The sequence below is a fragment of the Manacus candei genome, unplaced genomic scaffold (genome assembly GCF_025592945.1).
Source record: "Manacus candei isolate 608988 ecotype Guabito, Panama unplaced genomic scaffold, ASM2559294v1 h1tg000018l, whole genome shotgun sequence".
In the NCBI taxonomy this organism is placed as follows: domain Eukaryota; kingdom Metazoa; phylum Chordata; class Aves; order Passeriformes; family Pipridae; genus Manacus; species Manacus candei.
Window position 1 is genome coordinate 23,174,628 of NW_026138066.1, and position 21,422 is coordinate 23,196,049.

General features: G+C 39.5%; 1 protein-coding gene across 9 annotated transcripts in view; it reads right to left on the minus strand.

Annotated features, from left to right (window-relative positions):
* The window catches only part of CALD1 (caldesmon 1), a 197,098-nt gene that overhangs the window by 148,913 nt on the left and 26,763 nt on the right, over positions 1-21,422 (minus strand). Inside the window, exons 2-3 of one of the 9 annotated variants that reach the window (XM_051784447.1) lie at positions 12,838-12,903; positions 8,229-8,314 (exon numbers count right to left, since the gene is read on the minus strand). The exons of 6 other annotated variants lie outside the window; for them this stretch is intronic. The gene's annotated coding sequence lies outside the window, so the exon portion shown is untranslated. The remainder of the gene's footprint in view (positions 1-8,228; positions 8,315-12,837; positions 12,904-21,422) is intronic. 2 more of the 9 variants (XM_051784448.1, XM_051784446.1) reach the window with 2 other exon arrangements.

The window sequence follows — 21,422 nt, forward strand, 5'->3', positions numbered from 1 at the left end:
CTATCTCTGCTTCCTCTGCACATGCCTATTTTTGTCTGTTTTAAGTTGGAAACACTTGAGTCAGGAATTGCATCTCACTAAGTATTCACATGAACAGAATCCTGTAGTGTCACTGAAATACAAGTACACCTCTGGTATAACCCAATACAGGATAGAACAAAATCTGATCTGGCTCTGTCATGTCAGGCCATTCCAAAACAGAGGTACAGAAAAACAAAGCTGAATTCCTGTATCTGCTCACGCAACTTAATCCACAAGCCCAGTACTGGTGGTTTAGGATTAAGCCAGAGAAAGGTCCACATGCCAGTAACTGAATTAGTTGTGGTGCTAACAACAACACTATGGCAGGAAGGATTTCTGCTAAGGCTGCTCAAAGCCATCCAAAACACAGGCTTATACTTTCCCCAAGTGCAGTGTGGGTCAGTTTGGTTTCTGTGTCATGTTACCCTGCCACAATCTCCCATCTCACTGCTCAGGAGATGCTGTCCTCTGCTCATAAGTAACCATGGTTAAAAATATGCCTTAGTCTGGTCAAATATAAATTCTATACAACTTTTAAACTTTCATATTCTTTATAAGTGGTCATTTGGAGAGGATTGCTTCGCTGGGGTGTTTTTCTGCTTGCTCATTTTATGTGCAAGTTGGACAGTGTAGAGAGCAGGCCTTTAGGTCCAAATCAGAACCTCCCATGTTCCTCTCATAGTTAAAGCTGGATCAGAGTTCAGATGAAATAGTGCTAACATTTCCAAACTGCTCTCAGAATATTTTAGCTGGAATATCTTCTGGACAGTAGCTATTCTTGGGAAGTCTACCTAATGCCAAAATTCCACAGAAATGCTTCTTGCATTGAACTATAGCCCTGCAGCAGAGCTCCTTTCTGTACTGGATCTAAAATGGGAACCAACAGAAGTGTTTCCCTCCCTATTATGCCCTCCCAATTTCCCTCAAGTGGATTCTGTACTGAGGCTGCATTTCCATTTATTTTGTTTTAGTATGATGTGGGCATGGAAAACAGTCACCTAAAATATCCTCCTTCTTACCCTAATAGCTCATGCACCTTTGCACATCCTCCTTATACTTTTTAAACCTCTCACACACCTTTCAGTCCTTGCCCATGGCTACAGTCTGTGGCAAAAGCCTTCACCCAGGCAGTAACTTTTACACAAATGGCTTTGCAATCTTTCAAACACCAAATGCTATAAGCAGATATACTCAGAGAGAAGTTCAGCTACCACTGAGAACACTTTTTTCAACTGTTTATTCTCAGCCACCTCAGAGCATTCATTTCCAAATATAAACTTAGCTTACTGAAACTGTAAATCGTGGATGGATTTGTAAACCTCAGAGAACTGAGAAACTGAATTTCTCAGCTAATATAAGCAGTACTGGACTGGTTAAAAAGACTATCCATGAGTCAGCCTGGCTTTCAGATATGCTACAATGCTACAGATATGCCCCTCACTAGGTATATACCAACAATAAACACCAGTTCCTCACAAATTAACATCCACTGAATATTTCTGCAATGAAAAGTTCATCAGCTTTTTGTCTCACAGGTGATGGGTAGAGGAGAGTTGGAAAAGTCTGCCTCCAGCAGCACCTGCCTCATGCAGCAGTGTATGACGCAGTTTTCTTTAACCCAGTAAATCCAATGCTCTGTCAGTGAGTGGATTATCAGCCCAGGTTTAGAAGAATCATTTGTGATGTGTCAGTTTACATGAGTTCAGAGCACATGTAAAAATCTCTCCATGTTCCACTCCTAGCTCTGCTACATTTTTCATGATATTGCATTCATTTTGTGCTGTCATAAACACACCCAATCAAAAGGCAGGCTCACTTCTTTTTCCAAGACTGTCAGTCGAATGTATTCTTGCTTGTGCAGGTCTCTCAAAATAAAAATCAACAGCTGTGTAAAACAATGAAACAAATTTGGACCAGTTAAAACCGTATTCTCAATGGGTCTCTAATGAATTTTGCAGAGGTTACATTCAATATAAAGTTCATCCTTTTCACTTGATTCAGTTTAGCAAGGTAAAAAATTATTATATACAAACAGAATTTTTAACAATGGCTCTCCTCAGTTTCAACAAGCCTGGACAGCATAAGCTTACAGGTCATGTAATGTGGTTTTCTGCAGCCATTTACCCAAATACTTTACATTTCCACTTTATGTTTTCCAAATCATGTACAAACTTGAACCAAGCCTTACAGCCTTACCAAATGCAGCTACTACAGTGTTGTCACCTTCTAACATACCAAAGACACGAGGGTCAAGCAGCCAAATGACTTGTACAAGACCTTACACACCATCAGCAAAAAGCTGAAGGGTCAGAACCAATGTGATTACAGCCCTCCTGGCAGTACAGTGCTGCCTTTAGCTACAGAACACTGGCATGGATTCAGCCATTTCTTCATCTTTGAAAAATGCTGCCAAAATTTTTAATCCAAAGGCTTAAACTTGGCCTTGTTTAATTCTGGGTTTTAGTAGTACATGTCAAATAATGCATGATGTGGTAGCAGAAGGAGTCCATGCAATATTAAATGAAATACAAAGGCAATCTCACTGGGCAGAAAGATAATATCCCTAACACAGCTCTGTGATGAGCATACCAGGAATATTTCGCTCAGCTCTGGAGAACACATTTCCTGAATGACAATAACAACCCAGAGGAAGAGCACAAGAAAGCTATAAAAGTGTTAAGCAAGTAGAGAAGGACTGACTTACAAAGACATTAAAAGAGCTATGGATTCATCAGCTAAGTCCTAAGTAGGGGACTTGACAACAGTCTGCAGGTACTAGAACATTAGCAAGGGCAAAGAATCATTTTAGTGAAACAAGAGTTTACAGCTACAGGGAGAAGTATTAAATCAAAAATTAAGAAAACATTTACTGGTCAAAAAAGTCATTTTAATAGCAAAATCTTACTGGAGTGTAGGATGGACCTGATAATATGCTTAACCAACACTACTGCTTCTCAACTTTTCATCCCTTAAGAGCATAAAAATTGTCAGCTAAACCCTGAGAACGTTCTACTCTGGAATTTCTTCAGTGGAATATTCAATTCCCCACTGAGGAAATTTCAATCATCCTTAACTCTGAAGCTACACAGATATATCAGGCTCGTTGCTTTTGCACTGCTCCAGGTATGAAGTACAGCACTGACGAGCAGCTCCCTGACACAAATGGACCCAGGCTGTGTGTTCATGAACAATATCCCAGCGGGGCATTCCCCGGTAGCTCCTGTCTCTCATCTAACCATCCTGAAAAATAACCATGAAAATAAATGCCACATCTTGTTCTAGCTGACTTTAGGCATAGTTCACAAGGAGGAGGGAACTAAACAACTCAATATTTACTGTTTTCTGTTTCTCCTCTGTTTTCTCCAGGAAACAGGACAGGCACATAAGTGGACCTTGCTGACAGTCTGTCAGGACACAAAAGGCTCCATAAGCCAACCTCAAGCAAACTTTGAGAGTCACCAACCCAGCCTTTCGCCCTGCCCCTCTACTGGGATCTACCAAGGCATGGATGAGTCAGCAAAGGGAATGGGTATACTCATTTTTTAGCCAGTTGGGTTCACTTCACTCTGTTTTTTCACCTGAGTAACAGCACAGTATATAACTACTGGGCTTTTACTGGGATCTGATGTACAGAGTGATCAACATCTACGGATGAAAAGCACAATAACAATGTCCTTTGTCTTGGGAAATGCTCTTCTTTTTTTTCCCTACCAAAATTTAATGACAATTTTTAAAAGGTTCTGTTTGCCTTATTTTATAAAATCTGATATTTTTTTTAAGAAAAGCAGTCGCTGTCTACTCCATAAAATATGGGCACAGGCAATGAGTACATCAAGGGCCTATTGCTGGCTGGCTAATTTCCACGTATCCTAATATGGTTAAGAAAATGTTTGACTGGAGCCCAGAGCAGAGTGCCAAACTTAACAACTCTGCAGCAAGCAGAGTGCCACAGAGTCCTCTGCTTAGACTCTCTGTGCAGGGCGTGCAGTTACTGCCTATTCTCATGAATTAGACCCTAATTATACTTCTGCACAGTTACACAACCCAGACCCTTTTGTTCTCTCTCCCCTGCCAGTGAAGATTAACACTTGCTGCCGTACAAGGCCTTCAGAGGTAGCAGCTCATTGGAGTGTTTCCCTTCTTGGGCTAGATATATTAAGGAAATCCTGGGTATCCTGAGGATATAAAAGCACACCCATTGTATGAGGCACACTGCATTTGTGTAAATAGCAAGGTTTTCAAGGGCTCCAATGCAAGAACACATTTCTTAATCTACTGCTAATGTACACACGAGATATTTTACAATATCAAGTCTATATGCAGGGCAGGTATTTTCCTCACTATCTGTCTTGCTACTGCTGCCACTTATGAAACCTGGCAAGGTGCAGTTTGCTTACCTGCCTCTGAGCCCACTGCAAAAAGAATTTTGCCCCTCTGTGTTACATGTTTGCATTTCTGTCTTTCACATTTTGCCCGGCAGCAAGTGGTTTAGAATTTTTGAAACAGTTAAGGCAAAAAAGGGTGACAAAGCAAATGAATGACATTGTTAAGGTCAGTCTTCAAGTCACACTTCAGTTTTCTCACTTATTCTTTTATCTAATGGCACCAAAATCCTTGCAAAGTCTGATAATAGGGATTTGGTGACAGAGGCAAAGTGGATCATTGAGTTTATATCAGCAAAACAACTCCCTTCAGGCCTTAAAAGAGCTATACTACCTTGATTATGCAAAAGCGTTAGCTGGCCTCTCCCAGATCATTTCCTATGAGATCATATGCAGACTTGGAAACAGAAGGGACCAGTTTCAGGAAGTTTGGAAGCCTTTTATGGATTATATTAACAAGGCACAAGCTGTTCCCTAAAACTGATTGTACATCAAATTCCATTGCAGCCACGTGCCCTCGGTTGGAATGCTAAAGCATATATGATAGTACCAACAACCACCAAAAAAAGCAGCAATTCTGTCATTTAATCCCCGTGACCTTTTTTTTTTTCTTTTTTTTCTTTTTTTGCTTAGTGAGTATGAATTGTAATTTTTCGGGATGCAGATAGCACACAAGAGGTTACAGTGGTAAACTTTCAGGTATCCTACAGAGCTGAGTTACAACTTTAGTTAAATACCTGTCTTATTCAGTAGAAATAAAAAGTGCTACACTGCATTATTTTGGAATGATACCTAATAACTATTAGAAGTCAGTTTTGCTTTTTCTTCTCTGATAAGTACTAACAGAAAAACGTAGATCTACACAAAACCAGATCCGTGCTTGAAAAATACTTTTTCTTGCTATTTGAGGCCTCACCTAATGTATTTACTACCAAACACATTTTTCCAGCCAGTTCACTTACTATACATTTAGTCTTGACGTAAAAAATTAGAAAGCCCACCAGCAACTGCACTCCTTTTCCAAGAATTAATGCTCTGCATTTTCTTATTTTTTAGAATTTTACATCTAGACATTATTTTCCGGGGGATGCACATGGATGAGGCAGATGCCTGACATGCACCAATGATTCAGCAGACCCCTGAGTCTATAAACACACCTCAAATGCTGTAATTCTGTCTGGAAGTGTGACAGCATTTATGAAGGCTCTGGCCTTCAGGATCTTTAGCAAGGCTTACGTATCATTTGGGTTTCACGTTAACTCTTTGCTGATGCATAAATTGCATGCTGAGCTTTATAAGACCTGGACTGTGAGAGGCTGAATTTCACTGTGGGAGGTAAACTAACCTGTTACTGGAATTAGATAACTTTCACCTATTTGTTAGCAATGGCATTAGCAGATTTTTCAGTTGAAAGCAACACAATATTTTCCAACAGCATCTCTCGAAGAAAAGTTATAATCTTCCCTTCCATTTACAGAAGGGGAAGAGAAGCATGGATAAATGAAGTGCAGTTACCTACCCAGGGCCAACTGGTCATTCAAGAGCAGCACCTCTTGCCTCCCAGTTAAGTGCACTTTTCTCCTACCATCATTGATGCTATGGTTGGAGAACCAAAACACTTAGAATTAACATTCCCCCACCATTAAACTGCCATCTCTTACTAGAAATAAGACTCATTTTTGTTCTTGTTGGGACGGGAGAGATATAAGAAGCACCTGAGCAGAGGAATGAAAACCTCATAGATTTATTATAATTTTTTGCTATCTGTTTTGCCAAAGAGGATGCAACAATTGAAGAACAACCATTGCCTTCGCTTCATTTGTGGAATAACTAGCCCTGGTACAATCTTCTGGGAATCCATCCTTAGAGCCTTGCTCTTTGCTATTTATAACTGAGTAAATATTAGAGGATTCACATCTTTTTCCCTGAAAAAACAAGACCTTTGGCCTTAACATTTCTTTGGAAAGTGTTTCAAAGAAGGCTGTTGCCCTGCAGCAATATTTCCTTCCATTAAAATTCCCTCTTAAAATATATATGGCCCAAAAGAGGAACACTAGACCTCAAGTATACCACAAACATGGATAAGTCTGCCTGCAGGCATTTGGAGACTAGGAATTTGCCCAAAACATTATTCTTAAAGAATTAACCAACTCTCTGTCAGCATAGTTAGCAGTCTCAAAAAAAATATTTACTTTGACACGCCTGTGTCAGGACAGCTCACCAATTGAATATTTCATGGTTTTTCACTGCTTAGTGATTAATTATTCCCAAGGACAGCAACTGGAGCCTTTACATTTTTGTGTGCAAATCAAAAAATGTATTTGGGAGCCAATACTGTCCAACAACCTAACTTTTAGGTTTCTATTCTCCTGGCTTCAGCCCAGCTCACCCTGCCTCTTCTTTCCCTCATCTTCTCATACTATCTGTGACACCCAGAGGCCAGAAGAGCAGGCAAGCTAAGGCTGACCACACAAACTCAGTATGTGCTCAGGATTCTGCTCTGCTTGGGATACTTGAATTTGCCTGATGAACACCAGTAATCATAAAAGGCAAACTAAAAAAATGGTACAAGATAGGCAACATGATTCAGAGACAAGCCTTTATCTGCTATTCACCCACTGAAAGTGAATGTGGGCACAATAACCATCAGCTCTGCCACATATATGACCATGACTTCTTAAGATGCTTACAAAACATTACCCTTACAGGAAAAGCCAAGATGAGATGTGTGATTATCCCTCATTCAAGACAAAGCCCTTGACAGTGGCCAATCATTTCAGAGAGGTGTTCGACAAGCAGGGTAAGCATTCAAGGCAGGTCCTTTCATCACCTCCTCATGCAGTTTAGCTTCTTCACTCAAATTTTAAATACTTTTAAATTGTTTTCCTTAGTCTTTCCTACAATAACTCTGTATATTATATCACTATTTAATGTAAATGTTCCACCCTTTTGGATCAGTGAATTTGCTATGCATGACATCATCACCTCAACCCGTGTAGTCAGAATGATGGAGTTTCCCCATTCTTCCACTTGGAGCAATTTGTGCTAAACAGCAATTATAAAACAAGTGCAGCCTGGGAGCATTTATTATCATCATTGCTTAGCAAGACTCCTATCAAGTGCTGAAGCAACAATCTTTTGAAAGACTAATTTCCTCCCACCTGGCAAGCAGAATTGTTTTACGTGTCCCTATCAAACTAAAACCAGAAGACCTAGGGAATATAGAGTCATTGACTTTGCTAACGTATCATCAATATTATTATCTTAATGACATATAATAGTCTCCATATTCAAACTTTTCACTGGGAGAAAGACTAGTATGGCTGTTGAGCTGACCTGATTACCTCAGTCTGTACCCTGAGTCTACAGCTGATGTGTGTGCAAAATGTAGGTTTAATGACAAAGACACATAAGAATTAGGCCTCTCAAGGGAAAAAACTCTCCCTTTCCATTCAGGCAATGTCCAGGGAGCAGTGGAGCCACAACTTGGAAGAATTTCTCCAGTGTTTCAGAGTAGGTTACCATGCACATACGTACTTATAATCCTTAGCACACAAAACACTAAGTAAAGGAAAGATCAAGGTGGAAAATTCACAAATACACAAGTAATTTCTAACAGTCAGTTTAATCAAGGACTACCACAAAGTACCTTCCAAATCAGGCTGATCACTAACCCAAAATGACCTCTTCCCACACCAGACTTTGAGCTTTAAGGGAAACTAAGCTAACATTAAAGTGCAGCTTATGATAGCAATTGTCCCAATTGAACAGAAAATAGCTCTTGAAAAAAAAAATCATAATATAAGCATTAATAGCATGTCTCACCAGATATGATGCCCCTGAGCCTGGAAGAATGCTGCCTCTTCAGCTCACAAGGAATTCTTTGGGTAACCAAACTGTTATCACAGGGACTGGAAAGACAGAAGTGTTTACGTGGGGTAACGAAGAGGGCACCAAAGGCAGAAAAACTTCACAGTTAGGATGATCTAGAAAGCAGACCAGATCTTGATCCTTGCTGCAGTTGGTAGACACTAATGCATCACTGACTTTAACTGACTTGCAGCTCATATTCTTTTCCCAATGACTTCTCCGAGACAAAGAAACTCCCAAGCAAGAAAGGGCAGACTTCTCCATGCATCTTGAGTCCCCTTAAGGAAAAGAGTGGCTTCCACTCACAGGGAAAACTGCTCCATTCACCTGATCCTCCTGTCATGACCTCAACCCAATCACAATGTAACGTAATCCTGAGAACAGCCTGGGAAACATCAGCCACAGAACTGAGAATGTTAATATCCAAACTGCACCGATTAATATGGAGCTAAACCTGATTAAGCTAAACCCCATGAGTCAATTCAGAAAAGAAAAAAAAATCTGAGGGAATTCCCTATTTGTTTTGGCTATAGACCAGCACAGTTCTTTGATTGCTGGCTGCCTTCAGTCAAAGATGCAAAAACATTTGGCTACTTCTGCATAGCTGCTGGATTGCATTCACACAGTTTTCAGTGACAGGTTTTTTGTCTGCCTTTACATGTACTTTGCCACTTTGTTACTGCAACAGTGATGGAACAGCCACCTTCAAGTAATAATTGGAATAAACGATAGCAGCTTAGGCAGCGTGTAGTGTGAAAAAGTTGCCTCTGAGCCATGTCTCAGAGGAAGAACTGGTGGGAGCTCCTGGGAGAATAGACTTAGATCTCCAGCCAGGAGTAACATAAGCCACTTGGGAAGCTTGCTCAGGGACTCTGGTGGCTCACATCCAGTTCCACCCAGAGAGGCAGTGAAAAGACAAAACTTCCAAACATGCATAACCTCAGAAGACAAAAGGCTGGAATTACAGGTGCAGAGAAATTTTCTTTATCTGTTAAACCAGGTGAAGAAAGATCTCCAAAATGAGCTGGTTTCACAATCAGCCTTTAATTAGGCAAACAGAGAGTTTATTCCCTGTTCTACACCTAATCAACACAAACATCAGGTGGGCTCAAGGTTATTCATTAGACTCACTGGTTTGAGCAGATTAGACAGAGCCCTGAAAAAATACACCACACTTTTGCAACTGACACTGCATTTGTGCACCATTTCTTCTAAAGCCATAAGCAGTAGTGAGATTGTTTATCTTACAGAATTTTGAGGTGTTCATATTAATTTTATATTGCCTGCCAAATGAGGTCTTATGAAGGCAACACTACCAAGATGGAAAACCAGAGCTGTGTCCAGCTAAGATGACAGTTCATACAGGGAACTCTGTTCTGGACCTAAAACTGCATCACAGTAACTACTGAAAAGATCCACTTCTTCTGAGGTTTGCCAAATCCAGGAGATCAGGTGAAAGGAATGCAGATTCCCTTTGATCAATGCAGAAGTCCAGGTTACAGTACTATTACAGCCTCAATAAAACTCCTATCAAAGTCAATGGCAGTTGAATGTTCTAATCCAGAGAAAATCTAGATCTATCCTTGCATCAGTAAAATGCGAAACTACTCCAGTCATTAATAAAATAGAATGACTGACATGCCATTCAAGAGTCATGTAGCTACATGAGGTGTCAGTCCTTTCAAGCAGATACTCAGCTCTTACACCACTCACCCAGCACAACTTACTGTAGCCATGAAAAAAGAAATACACCACCATTTACATACAATAAAGAAAATAAATTCAAAGGTGCAATAGTACAGCTAAGCAGCACTAAATTCTCTAACTTCCTGACTGCTGAAAGGTTTCAGAGACATTAGTCTTAATCAGAAGAATATCCTTTCTAGGACCTTCACTTAGCCTTGTTTCCTGTGACACCTTAACATCACCTCATTCCTAAGTGTTCTCATTCACAAGGTACTTAAGCACTCTTCTCACCAATCAAACAAGATTACTCACCTTCTTTAAGTTAGGCACACGTTTTCTAAAGCAAAGCCAAAGCATACACACACAGGTATATTCCTGACTAAGGACACATTTTCTGTGTCCTGTTTTTACTCTGTAGTCCAAAGCACAGCACCAAAAAAACCCTAAAACAAAACTGAATCCATTTTGCCACATATCTTCAAGGATTCCTCACTCAAACAAAATTTACAAATATATTTCACACCATTTCCTACTTAGAATGACATTTGTGGTGCATAAACTCTAGCTTTGTACCCTCAAAGCTATCAAAAATTGAATCGTCTCCTAAAAGCAAAAGAGTAATGAAACTTGCCTATGGGACCTGATGACATGCATCTTGAGTCCTGAGAGAACTGGTTGGCATTGTTTCCAAGCCACTCTCCATCATATTTGAAAAGTCACGGTGGTCGAGCAAAGTCAGTGACCAGTGACTGGAAAAAGGGAAACATTGCTCCCATTTATAAAAAGGGGAGAAAGGAAGATCCAGGGAACTACAGACAGGTGAGCCTCATTTCCCTGTGCCTGGGAGGATTATAGAGCTTATCCTCTTGGAAGATATGTTAAGTAAGGAGATGACCCAAGACAGCCTGCAGGGCTTTACTAAGGGTAAATTGTGCCTCCCCAGTTATGGCCAGATAGTGACAGGACAAGGGGCAATGGTTTTACACTGAAAGAGGGCATGTTTAAGTTATATGCTAAGAAGAAATTCTTTACTCAGAGGGTGGTGAACCACTGGAAACTGGAACAGGTTGCCTAGAGGAGTCGTGGATGCCCTATACATGGAGGTGTCCAAGGTCAAGTTGAATGGGGTCCTGAGCAACTCGATGTAGTGAATGGCATCCCTGCACATGGCAGAGGAGTTGGAACCAGATGGTTTCTAAGATCCCCTCCAAACATTTTATGATTCTATGATCTATGAAATGGAAAACTATGAATGAGTGAATATTAACAACTAGACAGGATTGAGTCAGGGCAGTTTTTTTATCCACTTGTTGATGTACTTTTATACTTTTTTATACCATATAGCCTGCAAAATATCAAAGTCAAGGGACACCATCAACTAATAAGCTTGTATACAACTAATCTATTTGGCTCATACTGAAGCAATCTCTGGGTGACATACCTAGAGAAAAGTTGCATTTCTTGCACTTCTTTCCTAAAGGAGGCCAAAGTGCAACACAAATTAATTGACCTTATTATTTCTTTAATCTTTCCTATAGATCATCTCATCATTATATTTACTTACACACTGATCAACCAGGTTGGGGAAATTGAGGTTTGGGTACCAAACCCAAACAGCTGCGGAAATACAAACTTTCTCTTGCTCTTCAAGTAGTCAGCACTGTCTGTCTTTCATAACTTTGTAACTAGAGATAGCTACTTCTAAACAAAAAAGTAGACCATTGAACATTTTTATAAGCAAACTAAATCATGTTTTTCTATTGCTCTTTTCCAGTGTGAAATTCTGTTCTCTGTAGGAAGGGCGAAATGATCATTGTTAGAAAATAAAGTCATTGGAACACAAGGCACCACTCTAATAAATTTCTTAGAAATTCCTGCCCTTCAATTTAACTTGACCACTATAATAAGCAATCTGGGATCTGCAGTTTACTTTTTCATACTGAAACAAGCTTTGTGTAAACACGGTATAGGATGATAGTTCTTTGCAGGCCAAGCAAAATAACCAAATCTATGTTGTCTATCTCTCTCCCCTTCCTCAAAATAAAAACTGATGGCACATTACAAAAGAAAAAAAAAACCAAAACCAACCAAACAGAAAAAAAAACCCACCAAACTGTAAGTTTCCTGAGCTAGTCCCTAAAAGCTGGAGTGCCTATAAGTTGTCCGGATCATTTTAGAGCACAACTTCTTAATGGTTTAGGCCATTTCGGTGACATGAATGATTGAACATGAGATCTCACTCACTGTTACACTGCTGGTTATCTGATATCAGATCAACCCAGGTGGCACGAGCACAGGAGCTGCAGAATCAGGCCTGGGCTCTGAGGAAGGTGAGTTGCACAATTTTGCACACACATCTCGTTTTACAAAGTCAGGGGCCTGCTGACAGCAGGTGCCTTCCCACATCAGTAAGTGACAGTGCCAGGACATTACACACAGATTAGAAATTGGGTTGAGGCTCTGTAGTCTCTCACATCAGGGCAATCCTGGTGGGTCTGTTCTATGGTATTAAATGTGGGAACACTTAGGTGGCAGAGCAGGCATTAGCAAAAATCACCAATGGCACGAGGGCTACCTATTTCCATTCTCCTGGAAAGAGCTTGGTCCTCTTTTCTATAACCTAAACAAAGAAACAAAATTACTTACTTCATTGCAACAGCCATGAAAGGCCATAACCTTTGGGGGACCAAAATGCTGAGGACAACTCTTCCCACTATGGCATAAAAATCTGAATACCTACAGAAATCAAACCTGGATTTCTGAACGTCTTTGGAGCCCTGACTCAGGGCATGAGGCATGAATAGCAGCCAAAAAACTCATTGAAACCATATCTGGTATGGTGCTGATTCAGAGGAAAGCACTAGATGTGCTGAATTACCTTGTTTCCCAGCAATTCTGGTTGCAGAAATTCCCAGGGATTGCTTGGTCTGCTTTTATTCAGCTCCTAGGATCAAAAGGCATCCAATAAGTGGGTCTGGGCTGCAGACATTTTAAAGCAGACAAATGGTAAAAAATATCTTTCCATGCAACCTCTTACCTGAAGAGGCAACATGAAAACCACCACAGCAGAATCTCCTTGATGCCCTAATAGCAAGCAACCCACAGTGAAGAACCACATATATAGAAAACCACATTTGAAATGCTCAATAGGGCAGTCATCCTCAGATGAAAATTCCTAACTCTTACAGCTGAACCAGGCTGAAGACTAAAATTTGACAGAAAGGTGTAATAGGTTGCAGCTCATAGACTTCTTGTGTGCTTTTGAAAATCTCCCTTAAGATGTTATTTTTAACAAGCTTTTTATATGAATATATATGACTGATTAAAGTGTTATATTAAAATGGCAAAGCAATAATTCTACCTGTTATAACAAGGTAACTTCTTTTACACTTTTACCTTACCTATTAGAGTAAGTCTTTGAATTTCTACTTTAACAGCACAGACACCTAAAGCAGTTTTGTCTGTTACTTGAACTAGAGCAGCACAGTTTTTTCACAGTATTTTTCACCAAGGATGAGAAAAAGCACAGTTAGCCATAAGCCTTGCACAAAGTACAGCATTTAGTCCCCTTCATAACTCAAACATGAAGCTGAATTTCTGATGATTTCTGTTAACAACACCTTGATTACAATGTGTGATAGTCCATTACATAATAGGAAAAAAAAAGTAAGGCAGGTCTTCTGTTGTTTCCTTATCAGCATTCAAAAATGCTGATAGCATTTTTGTTGTTTCCTTATCAGCATTCAAAATGTGTGTGAATGTTGCATGTGCAGACAGAATCCTGTTTCAAAATCAGATATTTTTGGTTAACACTCCCACTATTCATCCGTCTGTCCTACTGCCTCTATCAGTTCTGGACTCAATCATCAACATAAACATTAGAATTTTAGAAAAGAATGGCTTTTTGAAGAACCTTTAATTCCTGCATATATTTACTGCAAAGAAGGTCACGACCTATTTTACTTATATTTTCCCTCTGACATTTTTGTTCCATGTTTTTCTTTATAGGAGACTAAAAGATAGAGATTCTGTACATTTTTGTGGGACAACTGTATTGGGCAGCCAGTCCATTCCTAAGCCAATATCAGCAGTGAATCTATAGCTCAAAGAAAACTCTGAGAAGACAGGGGTTTGTGGGAGGAAGGTTTTGTTTGGTTTTGATTGTTTAAATCTGCAAAACTATTTTTGACAAGTTTGTCATCAGACTCACAAAGGAAGAGTGGAATTTAAAGCATGATCTGCTCTGAAGGATCTCTAGTACCCAGTCTCACTATGCTGAACACCTTACCTACACTCAGCTCCCGTCCCTGAGGTTATTCCAATTTTAGTACACACTGGCAGACCTATTGAGTGTTCCCTGAACATTTAAACTGACCATTGGTAGCCTATATTTATAAAACACATATTTTTTACCTCACCACTCATTTTCCTAACTTATTTCGCTGGAGTTTCAATGAGTGCTGATGTTAGGAATAAAATACAAGCCAAACAATATTTTGCCCAGCCTGAGACTTTGCTACACGGCTGAAATTTACCCTTTGTTCAAAAAAATAGGTTTTCACAGCAAAGGTCTTCTGATAGACATCAGGAGGACAATTACAGTTCTACAAGTGGGCAATGCACTGAGCTGTGTTGTCACCATACACCCAACATGACTTCGTGACAGGCTAAGAGTTGGATGGGACTGAAGGTTATGTCAGCAATACGAAGGCATAAAACTGTCACAAAGCTGTCAAAGCCACACATTTGGAAATAAAATCCAAGATGAGGCAGCAACTTATTGTTCTGGAGCAAGGAAGACAGCTAGACAAGGAGATATGACTGCGAGCACGCTGAAGACAGAGCATCAATGGGTGTTCACAGTCTGGCTGAGCCCTCTCTGGCCCTCAGTTCATTCCCACACAGGGCAGCCAGCAGTGAATCACTTTTCCTAAGCATAGATCCTGATTGATCCCAGCAGCCAAGCAAAAACCTAAACATGCCCAACACACTCCCGTGCCAGTGGTCTGTCCTTTGTCACATCCTTGCACAGTGTAAGGAAGGTCTGTAAGGGCAGTGTCTCCCCCTAGTCAGCAGGACTTTGAACAACCCCCCCACCTTGAGCATTCTGGGCTCCTGCTTTTTAACCTCTAGCCAGCACTGTTTCCATGCTGGAAACCAACTCCAACAGAACAGCTTCTGTGGCACTTCCAGAGAAACACATGCACATGCCTCTGACAGACTAAAGATAAGAAGCAGGCAGTTCTTTGCTTGTTTGGCTGCTGAAGATCTGCTGCTTTTAAAGCACACCTTTCAATTTTCACTCCTAATCCTAACAGAAGCATGATTCTGTGCTAGTTAAACATTTCACAGAAGATCTACAATGTCCATTCGTGTAACTAAAGGCACATTATCAGAGTTTAAAGCTGTTTTCCTTTTTACCAGTAGGTACAGCACGAATCATACCCTCCTTTACAAACCTGGGAGCTTCTCAAAAATGCAAATTTCACTCTGTTTGAGACTGGTATAGTTCACATGGCTTATTAATGAAACATTGGGAAATCTCAGAATAGAGAGAGACTCTCACAGAATCCCACAGTTCCATGAAAAATCCAAAGACAGGCTCCTACAGCAATCAGTAGCAACTCAAACACTCTTCATGCAAAAAAGGGTAACATATAACACATATTTTGTATTTAAATGAACCGGCTAATTGTGCCTTGGAAACAGAAGAGAGAAGAAAAGAGAAACAACACTTATCAGAAAACATATCTACTGAAGTAAGTTTATTTTAAGACATTTTAGTTGAAATATGCTTGGGAAAAAATTATAATGAGCCAATTGAAAAAATGCAGTACCAACAAAAAATACAGCATCTTTTTCATTTGTTAGGAGTCTAGTTTATTTCATAGATTTTAAGACATGTTTAAGATTCCATAGGTTTAGTATTACATCACTAATGGTTCATAATGAAATTCCAGGCGATAGCAAAAAAAGAGATTTAATGATAGTACCACACAAGATATGGATGTGGGGCCCTTTGAGCAGATTTGCTGATAGGAATGTTGAATATGGGTTAAAATAACACAGTTGTCTGGCTCACTTGTGCATGCTAAAATGTCGTGTGACAGAGCATGAGTTATGCTATTACTTGAATCTCTTTTAAGAAGTTAATCTAATTCTACCCTCTGCTGGACTTTTCAAAAGATTGCTATGGCTCCATGATGCCATCGACCATTTTAAAAAGTATTTTTTCTGTTTTCATATCCCATCCATCTTCTTGATGAAGAATATTTTCAATGGTTTTAGTAACATGTTTGATGTTACTCACATGGACAGTGAGATTAGTGCTCTTCAAAGCACAGCGTGACACGGTGGCAGAGCACTTGGCTGGCATCACCTCCAGTTTGGTGCTGTCTCATGAGTAATTCTTTTTTGTGCTTCAGTTTGTCAGTGGCAAAAGGGAAAACAACGCCAAACTACTTTGTAAAGATCTTTGAGATCAACACAGAAAAAGCAATGCCTGACAGCTTGATTGTAATGCCTTTTTTTACTATAGAAGGAAGGTATCTTTTAAAGATTTGTTTAAAACTAAGTAGTAAGAAAGCTATTTAACATCTTGGAGCTACACAGGGTAAAAAGTCATTCAGAATAATCATCTACTTTCTGCAGGTAGATAGTCTGAGTCTAGGAAAGAACAGAGTCCAAAGCCGTATAAACTGGCATCAATGTATCGGGAATTTTCTAAACTCCAAGATATTCACTGTAACAACATTTGCCCCAAAAGAGAGCTCAGTACAGTATCTCAAATAAACTGTTGCTTTGTCAGTTCCCCAACAAATAATTCTCACTAGAGTTTTCAGTTTCATGTTTTTATGCCAGACAAAGAAAGTAAAACATTGCAGAAATACTGAGGAAAAAAATGTCTACGGAACAATATATTCAATGAACCACCTTTGTTTTAACATTCAGGACAGGACTATGTTGTCAGATCTGTGAAAAGTCAGGCTGATATTTGAGGACCAGCATAAAAGAAAAGAAACAAATGAACTGTTGAAAATCTTCTTTGAACACAGTGATGTTACTCATGGGTCACCCAACAATCCATATGTCACAAGCATCAGACAGATCTGAGCTAATAGAGGCTTTTTCCAGTAGGGTCCTGACAGTGCAGACAAGATTTACACCAAAGAAGTTGCTTCCACTCGAAGGAACTACTCCTGACCATTTATGGGGTATGGGGAAAGCACACAGCCCAGCTTGGATCCTGCAGCTCAACCTTCCACAGAATTCAATTCCCATCTCGTGTGAATATCAGGCAAGCACAGCACACAGATCATCATTATTTGGCTTTTTACATACACATAAAAGAGGAAGTAACCCAAGCATAGAAACAAATTTTCAATACAGAAAAAAGTAAGGATGTGTGCCAGAACAGAAAGGAGAACATTGTAGGCCCCACCTTTAGCACTTCAAAGGATGCATTTAATTTTGGTTAAAAACTGATATGTGAGACAGAAGACATGACTCCCCTGCTAAGCTTACAATTAGTGCCACTTGACAAATTAAGGAGAAATATGAAAGAGCAAACAGAACTTTGATCTACCACAAGAGTCAGCTGATTGTTTTACATCCCATGATTGTGTGACAGTATAAAATGTGAACTTAACAAGGTTGTTTGAGGACTTTTTATATTATGCTTGCACACTCATTGTGATCGGGCCAAGATTTTTATTTAACTGGTCCATTTTATTCCAGAAGAAGAGTGAGTTTTGATGAAACCACTACAACTTCTCCTATCTGCCAACAATGAGAAGTAAAAATAAGTAGGCCTGAAGTGTTTCTCTAGTAGAATTACTGTCTACTGTACTGATTTACACAGCATTCAATTTGAATCAGACCGAAGCATCAGGCATACTTAGGATGTAGAATGAAAACACTCCACATTTATGAACTAAAAATTCATACAGAATTTACAGATATCTAGTAGCCTAGGATAGTGGACATCCAGAAAGCTGGTGTATTATGGCCAGAGATTATTGTTAAAAACAGTCAGCAGCCAAAAAATCAGTGAGTCTGCCAAGTCTGAGGACAAACTACACCTGGATAGAAAGAGAAGCTTCGTCATCAACTTTGACAGGGCCAAAAACTCAGTATCTCTTTCCTTACATGCTAACTTTCACTTTCTTAGAAATCACTACAACAGTTTTATTTCTTGATTTTAAAGCAATCACAAACACCTATTCCAACTCTATTTTTGAAGACTTTTTATATGTATATGGAGCCTGGTCTCCAACAAAATCTATTCTTAAATCTAAATTCTGTGGTGTCTCATAGGTAAACTGTTTCACAATCTGATCAAAAGCCCACTGAAGACTTTCCATCAGGCCCTTCATTGTGTGACTACTGAAAACAAGTGCTGCCAAATGACACCCTTTCATCTTTGTTTCTGTAAAGTAGCCAGAAGCATCCATGCTATGAAACAGAGCTAAAGGACTTCCCTACTCTGTGGAGCCTCGAACTCCAACTCCATTAACCTGACTACAGCCCCTTGGAGGACTTCTTTCCAATGAAAGTTATGAAAATCAGGGTGAAATATATGCTCACACATCATAAAAGTGAGGTTTTGTTTCCTTTTAAACTACAAGATTAAAAAAAAAATATGCCATGAACAACAAAATGGAACTGACAAATCCCTAAACAGTAAAGAGTTTGCACTGTGGAGCTGTTTCTGGTCAACTTTCCTCATAAAAATGAAAAATGCGTCAAAAAGTGGAAAGTCAGCATCTCTGACATTTGTCAACTTCTCTGTACTCCCTCTGTATGCAGTAGTTGCATATGTCAGTTGTTTTCCACCTGACAGAAAAAGACCCCAAAAGATTGTCAGGTAGCTAGCCTACTAGTCCTCAATCAGGTTTCTAATTTTCCCTGTCCCATTTCAAGTGTAAATTAAAACAAAATCTTCAGGCTCGCTACGCCTCAATCTGTGTAATCCAAATGATACTTTCAATGAGCTTTGGTACTTTTGAAAAGATCTTGGAGACCTTTTAGATGAAAAGTGTTTTTACATGTAATATATTATTATTAATGACATTTCACCAAATATAAAAGGACTCCATATTTGAATACCAGACTATACTTGTGTGTTTCTTTTTTTCCTTCAGCAAAGTAACCATCTCCTTGAAAGGATGTGGTCAGCTTTAACTTCTGATCCCCAAATTTCTGGGGACATTTACTAACTGTTCCAAAAAAAATCTTCATTGTGTTACACACCTACCATAGCATCAGATGACTTTCCCCAAAAGATCAATACCTTGTATCAAAATTAAACTGTCTTACCTCAAAAACAGCAGAACTTCTATTTATATATAAATGCTAACAGCTCATTTAAAGAGGAGAAAAACCCAATTTCAATAGATAATTATTTATTACCCCCTCAGTTTATTACACACTGATGGTCTGATCAAGAGAAACCTCCTTTCTCTACTTATAAACTGAGCTATTCCTCGAGTTTCCCATACTCAGTGCACAATGACAGTTTTTCTTCTCCACTTTTAAGATGATACAGACTGACTGCTGTCTTTCACACTGGCTCCCAACAACTGAGAACTTCCTGCACTGTTAAAAAGGAATCTTTGAAAAAACGAGTTGTTGCTGAACCGAATTCACTTTGTACAGCAAGAAACTCCCAACAGACAATACAACATTTTCAAATTTCAGGGCTGTGCAAGGATTATAAATGTGGCTCCATCCCTCTGTAATATAATGAATCCGAGACAACGAAATCTTCCCCTTGGCAGGAGGGACAGGATTGCCCCATGGCTGAGTGAGGATGCCCCACTGCTGTCCCAGCTCTATGTGCATGCAAAACACAGCCTGACAGGGCATGACAAAACCAACAAGAATAATTCACAGCAGCAATAGTCAATATAAAACAGCAAAGGGCTCACTCAGCCAGCTCTCTTATACCCCTCGATATGCAACTGTGGGAGATGAAGTGTGCCACACAAAAGATGACTCAGCAGAGTTAACACTCATCTGTTTCCTGGCACTGGTGTGAAAGAGCTCAAAAAGTGGACTTCAGAAGACCTCTATGCTTAGTGCTTGCTGTTGGCCAGTCCTGCTCCTCTAGGGCCATTCCTTCTGCTTAACTCTTACCCATGATGCACATAAGCATTCCCAGCAGGTAAAAACACACCTGAACATCAAGAAAAGGCAACTCAACTCTTGCATTTAATAACCCCCAAGATGCCACTATCATTATGGCCATCAACCATGGATTTCAAAAATTTGAATCCTAATCATTTACCAGAGGATATACATGAAAAAATTGGTCTGTCAAATTGTAGGTAGTGCTTTTCCCATTAAATAACCCTTTCTCTGACATCTCTTTGTTACTGCATCTGGAGGGAAGGAAAAAAAAAAAACATTTATGCAGCTTTAGCAGAACAATTCTGTTTCTGCCACCTTAGAGATGTTAATGTCATACATAAATCTCTGTGTTTTACGAATGGCATCATACATCTTCCCGGGCATTTCTAATTCACTCCTTGTTGCACTATCAAGGTACTTTATCACATGGGGTTACACTGTGTCAAGAATTAATGTGGTACAGACACTGTGCCTTGTCTTTCCTAAGAAAGTACATGTTCTTATCTAAATTATGAAGACTAATAACTTGATATATTGTCCCTGAAAACATACTTGAATGCTGTGTATTCAGATAACTAGAGCTTTTTTTTTTTTTTCCCTCCCAGTGAGTGATCATAAATTAAGTCTCCACAGGAGTTAACCCAAGAGTAAGCTGAATTCCCAATATGGAAGCAGGGAAGAAGGCTGTACTATAACAAGGTAATTCACGTCTCATTTGACTGGGACCACATGCCACACCAAGCAGGACTCACAAGGGTGGTACAATCCTTTTGTTCCCCAGCAAACCCATGCCTGCAGAAATATTCTCTAGGAAACTGCACTTCTTTCCCCCTGGAAGTTTCTTCACTGCAAATAAACACTATTATACATAGTCCCCACTGCTTAATCCATTTGGCAGGCTATGTGCTTTGAAAATTGGATACCTGACAGTTAAAATTGTTTTCAACTGATAAGTGGCCTAAGGATGCCCCTTTGCTTATTACTTCTTTGATCCAGATAAGCATTTGGCTGTTTAATCAGTCACAAGGCTAAGGCAAGAAGAGAGAATACTCAAAAGCCTTAGAACCCCACATATTTAATTTAGCCTAAAAGTAATTTCTGGGCAGAAAGGGAAAATTTAATTAACTCTTCTCTACAAAAATGTATAGTAAGATGTGTAGCAAGATCTTATGCATTCCTTTGAAACTTGTCATACATTCCTGAATACCTTTGATAGCCTAAGAAGTTATGTGTCTGCTTCTGATTAGATAATTGAAATAAATCTACACCAAATAAATTCAGATCTCTTAAAATAAACAGCAGAGGTACATGAACTTTGTAAAATGCGTGTAG